This window comes from Myotis brandtii, unplaced genomic scaffold (assembly GCF_000412655.1).
Source record: "Myotis brandtii unplaced genomic scaffold, ASM41265v1 scaffold802, whole genome shotgun sequence".
Classification (NCBI taxonomy): Eukaryota; Metazoa; Chordata; class Mammalia; order Chiroptera; family Vespertilionidae; genus Myotis; species Myotis brandtii.
This window is the reverse complement of record NW_005371230.1, coordinates 1,542,910-1,549,724: the sequence shown is the minus strand read 5'-3', so window position 1 is coordinate 1,549,724 and position 6,815 is coordinate 1,542,910.

Sequence of the window (6,815 nt, the reverse complement as noted above, 5' to 3'; positions counted from 1 at the left end):
CCGGGCCCGGGCGGCGCCGGGAGGCACTGCTCGCGGCCGCCCCAAGGATCTGGCCTCAGAGTCCAGACATTTCTCAGATCTCGGAATCTGAGGCTTGGGTCGTTGTCGTTGTTGATGGTGAGGTTCCCCCCAACACACACACACACACCTGAACCTACCGTCACCTACTTAAACTCTCGCTGTAATTATATGTAATAGGTGAATAAAAGACATGAAAAAGGCTAGTGCAATGAAACGCAAGGCGCAGGAAGTGCGGAGGCCTGGTCCCCCCTCCCACACACACACAACCGAGGGCCCGCGCTGTGCCTCTGTCCACGTGGGAATACTGACACGTGCGGCTTCAGTTTTATATGGGGCGGGCTTGTCCCGATAGGTGGGGACCAATGCCGCCAGGTGCAAACGCCTCCAGGTGCAAATGCCTCGAAGCTACTTCTGCATTTGTGCTCTGCGTGGCCAGTTTACTGTTTCTACTCCAGTGGTTCTCAACCTTGGCTGCACATTAGAATCACCTGTGAATCTTTTTAAAATCCTGATTTCTGGGCCTCGTCCTGGAAATTCTGTTTCTTTGGGGGTGGGGCCACAACATTAGTAACAAAGAAACAGAATTTCCGGAGGACGAGGCCCAGACATCAGGATTTTAAAAAGATTCCCAGGTGATTCTCATGTGCAGCCAAGGTTGAGAACCACTGCTCTACTCAAATGTTGTGGACGAGCTTGAGAGCTTGAGATGTGTGTTAAAGCCTGCGCCCCCTGCGCAACCCCCGCCACTGTCCACACCCCGCTCGTGGTATTCCTCTTCTAACGTGTGCTGGCTATGAAATTGCGCTTATGTTGTTACAATTGTTTAAAAGATCAGAAAAGCGTGGCACGGGTCAAAGGGAAAGGCCCCCCGTGATATTTCTGAAATCCTACGCCCCAGGGATCTAAACCTGATTTCTCCTGCCCCTACCGCATTCTTCTATGCCCACGTTGGGCTCCTAAGTCTGATGGGAGCATGGGTTCCAGCACGGAACCTGACAGAGGGCCCCTCCCCATTTGGGGCGCAGGGGGGGGGGGCTGGAGGAGGCCGCCGGCGCTCCATAAATAATAGCGACTCTAACAGTCACGCTTCTGACCGCACATCCCAGATCTGAGCCACTAATCCAAACAAAAGCTTGTTAACTATATTAATTTAGCCGAACGGAGGAAGAGTGATGAGAATAAACAGTTGGTCCTGTCTCATTTCTCACCACCGCAGACACATCCTTCTTCCTCTCCAGGGTCCAGCGGGTAGGTTCCATAATTAAATTATGCTCTGCATTTGGTGGATGCCGGGAAAGCGAAGGGGGAAAATACTTCATCGTTAACTGTAGATTTTTTTTTTCCTTGATAAGACTCAGGCTTGAAAGTGCTACACAGATTAAGATGATGATTTGTAATGTCACGTTAACTTTATTTGGCTGTCTTGTTGTCACGGAAATGTATGATATGCCCAGCGCCCGTCTCCCCTCCCCCACTCCCACATCCACTGCTTGGCCTTCGTCACAGTCATGAGTGTCTGCGTCTTCCTAGATCATTTCTCTTCTTCCCAGCCTCCAGCCTCTACATCACCCGTTGCCGCTGGTCCTTCAACCACAACACCATTAAGCTTTCTTCCTCCGTCTGCTCTGTAAGGACTGCCATACATAATTTAGTTACTTCTCATCATTCTCCATTTTGGTCAACTCACTCCCTCCCCTCTGCGATAAATTCAGGGTCCTGCTTGCTGCAAACACGTTGCCCTGAATGTGCTTGCATTTCGCGGAGAGCTTCCCATCTTCTAAGATGACATCATTCTTCTACAGGAAACCCTCCTGATTCATCGTTCCACCGCGTGAGGTTTCAATTATTCTGCACCCACAGCAAACCCCGGCTGCCAAGGAGGGGGAAAATGCATTTCTTGGTTTATCTTGCTCGTTAACACCTTGTAAGTCCAAGTGTGACCGTAGGTGTTAAATCTTTCCCGTTAGTACCTTGTGTTTGGGTTTGTCATTGATGATCTTTCTCTCCTGAGGGCAGACACGGGCTCGCTAGGAGGGGCTCCAATAGGCGTGAACACAGTTGGACATTTGTAAGGACTATTGTCTCGGCCGCGTTGGCGTGGCTCCTCATTTTACAGGCCTGCAGGTTATCAATGTCTGATATATTTCAGTGCCTTGAAGGTAGGGGATCCAGATTAAAAAGAAGTCAAGGTGAGATTCTTCTGGGGCTGCCTCCGATGGGGCTTCGATGGCATTCATGGACGTCTACCAAGATGCCGCTTACCACTTCTCTTCTGCTCGCACAGGAGAGGATGTGACTGGCGACCGGGGAAGGAGGCAGGGAGCCTGGAAAGTTGCCTGTCCATCGAGTTAGTCATCATAGAAAGGGCACAGGCCTTGGGCTCTACCCGGACTTGGAACTCTACTTCCACTTCTTACCACCCAAGTGACCTTCAGAAGGTACTTGGGTTCTTGCATCCTTTGTTTTCTTATCTGTAAGTCAACAACATTCATTTGTTCCATCATTTTTAATTAATTCTCTATGAGCTAGGTGCTGTGGATACCAGCAATGAAGGAAATAAATCAGTTCTTGCCCTCCCAGGGCGTATGCCCCGCCTCTCTCACTCCCCCTCTCTGATAAATGCTGAATAAATGAGCCTCACTGCTGGCTCAGGGAACACAATAGGGTACATCGCCTCTGGGAAGAGCCTTGTTCCCAATCCAGTGGGTGTCAAGACCAAAAACTTCTTTTCCTAGCCCAGCAACTGTGCTCAGAGGCCAAGCACCACTCTGCCCACTTTTCAACGGAATGGTTGTTTATGTTCCCATGCAGCGGTCCAAAGGAGAGAGACCTGTTTAACTGCAACGGGGTGACTGGAAGATCTGCTAAGCCAGAGAAGAAGTCAGTGAAAATGCTAGGAAAAAATTAAGTAGATGATCTTGTCAATACATTTTTATATCTGTTAAAGCATGAGGTCAGTTGTTGATGTTCAATAAAAGACATGCAGACTACAAATTGATATGCCAGGATATTCCCACCGAGAATTCAAGATTCCTAAATAGGATTTGTGTTGGGAGTCAAGGGCCTCAGTTATCTTTACCATTACACATCTTCAAACCATAATGAGGATCCATGAGGAAATGTTCACTTGTCATTTGCATAGAGCTGGGTGCTTGGCTATGATATGTCAATAAGTATTTGCTAATGAAATAAAGGAATTAATAGACAATAACTGCTTGACATCAATGCATATCTGTAAACTGTAGCTATAACTCCCTATCTGCTTCCTTTTTCTCCTTGCGTTTAATGGATCTGGAAAGACATTTCATAGGTGAGACACTGGGGTTGGTGGGTCAGAACCAAGGGCATGCAGAGCTGTGTTCAAGGCACGTGGCATCGCAGCCTCGGGACTTGTCTTGCCTGCAAATACGCAGCTCTGGGCCCAGGACAGAAGGCAGCGGGAAGGCTGTGGGCTTTTTTGTGATACGTCGGTTTTCTCCGAAACTTGCTTTTTCTCTACAGAGCTGAACTTGTAGCCTCTTTCAGACATAACTGGTTGAAGTTGATGGAAATGACATGTCTTATCATTCCTTAAAAGAAAAAAAAACATATAAAATGTAAATCTAGAAGAGATAGGCAATTTTCTTGTACCACTTTATAATTCTGTGTAAGTTACCAAGTGCCAATCATTCTTACTTTTTAACATTCACATCTGACAAGCAGCATGTAAGCTTTCCATGTTGTACAAGAAGAGATAATGCTTCGTGCGGAACCATCACTTACGCTGGCTCTGCAGAAGTGCCAACCAAAGGAGAATGGATCCGATTGCCGGTTTCCTAGAAATATTAACCACCATTAAATCATCCCCTCTTCTCTGGGGTCACGGTGGAATCCACTGAAAGATAATCAACAGGATATTCTGCTTCTGGATGTGGAATGCTTTACTGACATCGAAGTCCCCGCTCATTTCGTGGTGTGACTTCACCTGCTCTAACAAGGCGAGTGAGTGCCCGAGCGTCACCGTAAGGAGAACCCCTGTTCCATTGTACTTGGAAGTCAACGGCTATCATGACCTGACTGACATGCTGTGCCTTCCATCAGCTCACTGGGGGGCTCACTGGGGGGAAACTTCTAGAATGAGAAAGCAAGAATCTAATATTCCAGCATCACAGCCCACTATGTCTGCGTGCGTCGAGGGTAACATTTGTGGTCCCAACACGGCAACAACCATCAATGTCAGAAGGTGAAAAGTCAACTTCTACAGGCACCAGCAAACAAAATGAGGAAGGAAGCCTATTCCATTTGAGTAATTGTAGACACTGTTCACAGTAAGAAATTCTAAGCTGTGATGGAGAAGAACATGACAGTGATACGGTCAGGGTCTTCCCACCGCCTCATTTGACCAGCCTCTGGTTGATGCTGTGTTTGATGGACAACCCAGAGATGAGGAACTGTGGAGCACTGTTAGCCACGAAGCATTCTGGGAGACTTTGATAGTAACGCTGTCTCACTGTTAGCCACGGAGCATTCTGGGAGACTTTGATAGTAACGCTGTCTTCGAACGAGTCCTGGATTGAGCTGAATATCCATCAGAGGGCGGAATGACCCTGGTGAAATCATCCCTAGGAGGACGGGAGAGCCTGGATAGTTTGGGGGTTACAGCAGCCACTATCCTGTGAGAAAAACCAGTATCAACATAGTGTTAGCATCACACCAAGGGCTCCCAGAGCTGAGCCATTTCACTGAAGAATAAACCTGGATCCGTTAGAGGGGAGTGTCTACCTTCTAAGTGGGAGGAGGTCAAGCACAGATGGACTCTGGGCTCTTTTGTCCGGAAACCCAAGAAGGTTGTGTTCTTTCAGGGTGCGAGCATTGTTGAAAGCACAGACTGTGCAGAGCTGGAAGTGACCTTAGCAGTGCCGAGTCCAGCCCTTCCCTTCGCAGATGAGGAGAGAGTGGCCTGGGAAGGCCGCATGCCTTGCTCTCATTCCTGCTGCTCATCTGGTGGGGTTTCCTCCCTGCCCCACTGCTCGCCCCCAGTCTTGGCGTCTGTGAATCAAACCACAGCTGTCTATTGGCAGCCTCTGGCGGGCACTCTGCTAAGCCTTCTAGCGACATCAAGAAAGCTGACCCGGCTTTCTCTGATTACTTGCCTAAGAGAAGATAAAACTACGTAACAGGTGAACCAATCAATGGTTGGGTAGCAGCGCAAGACAACAAACGAGCGGTCCCAAAGTAGGCATGATTTGTTGTGTCTTCTACCTAAAAAACCCTTTCCGCCCACCCAGGAAGTAGTCTATGGACACAATTTCCCCTGGTCCCTTCATTATTACTTCCTTTTCGTACAACATCTATTTACAACCCAGCTTTTTTTTTTGACGAAGTGCAAGATACAAGATGCAAAGAAGAGCCTACACAGACATATAGAATCAGTCGCATCTCAACCTTGATTCTAAGAAGTTGCCTGAACCAAAGTCCGGAACAACCCGAGGAGAAGATCGGCATCTCAGAAAATCTTCATTTGCCTCCAGAGCTGCGGTGAAGGCCACAGGGAAGAGTGGGTGCTGTCACTAAATCCTATATAATAAAAGGCTAATATGCAAATTGACCAAACGGCAGAACAACTGGTCGCTATGATGCACACTGACCACCAGGGGTCAGACGCTCAATTCAGTCAATGCACTCTCACAGGGGGAGTGCCACTTAGTCAGAAGCCGGGCTCACGGCTGGTGAGCGCAGCAGTGGTGGCGGGAGCCTCTCCCACCTCCACAACAGCGCTAAGGATGTCCAACTGACGGCTTAGGCCCGCTCCCCACTGGCCTATTGTTTGTGTCCGTGGGGAGCAGGCTTAAACCATCAGTTGGATATCCTCCAAGGGTTCCCGTACTGCAAGAGGGCAATTGTTTGTGTCCGTGGGGAGCAGGCTTAAACCATCAGTCGGATATCCTCCAAGGGTTCCCGTACTGCAAGAGGGCGCAGGCCGGGCTGAGGGACCCTCCCCCCAAGTACACAAATTTCGTGCACCGGGCCTCTAGTATCAACATAATCACCACCTTCGAGAATCATGCCATTTCAGGCAAATAAATATATATGCAAACACAGCGGCATGCACTGTTTCTGCTTTGTAATATTAAACTCAATCCTTGTTGCAATCCCAGGGATAGCATGACCCTGTCGATAGAGGCCCACTATTTCCACCACCTCCCCCCATCCCCCAAGCATCACCTAAAATGAAGAAATAAGAGGGTGCAGGGAGCCCCCGTTAGGACAGGAGAGGACTGTGTCTGAATTGGGCTTGGAGGCCAACAGCTAGAAAGGAAGTCTGGCTGCAGAAAAGCAATAATACTACACAATGATGCACAGACCCCACGCGAACGCCTTATCTTCACCTTCCACTCCTTTATGTTCTCAGATCCATGCTCCCTGTGAAGCCAGAGGAGTCTGCTTCTTGGAAGTCTTTGTTAATAGCCTGTTCATGGCCTTGCTGTTCTGGCGTCACGTCGCAAACGGTACGTGTTGGCAGGAGGTGAGAGAGCAAGTTTACCTCGTGGCGTGTAATTTCCTTGGGAAGCAATCTGTTTGCAACCATCTGCCACCGTTCTACCCAGATTCTACCAGCCGGGCACCCGGAGGCAAGAACGAACTTCATTTTGGAAAAATGGTGGCAAGTCCTCTCAGTGACTTCAGGGGCACGTTAAGCAGGTTATTATCGGACAGAACTGACATTTCACATGCAGAAGTGTTCTCTACGTGAAAGCCAAGCGTCAGTCACACGAGGGAGCAATGTTCAGGATTTCTTACAACGTCGAAGGTGT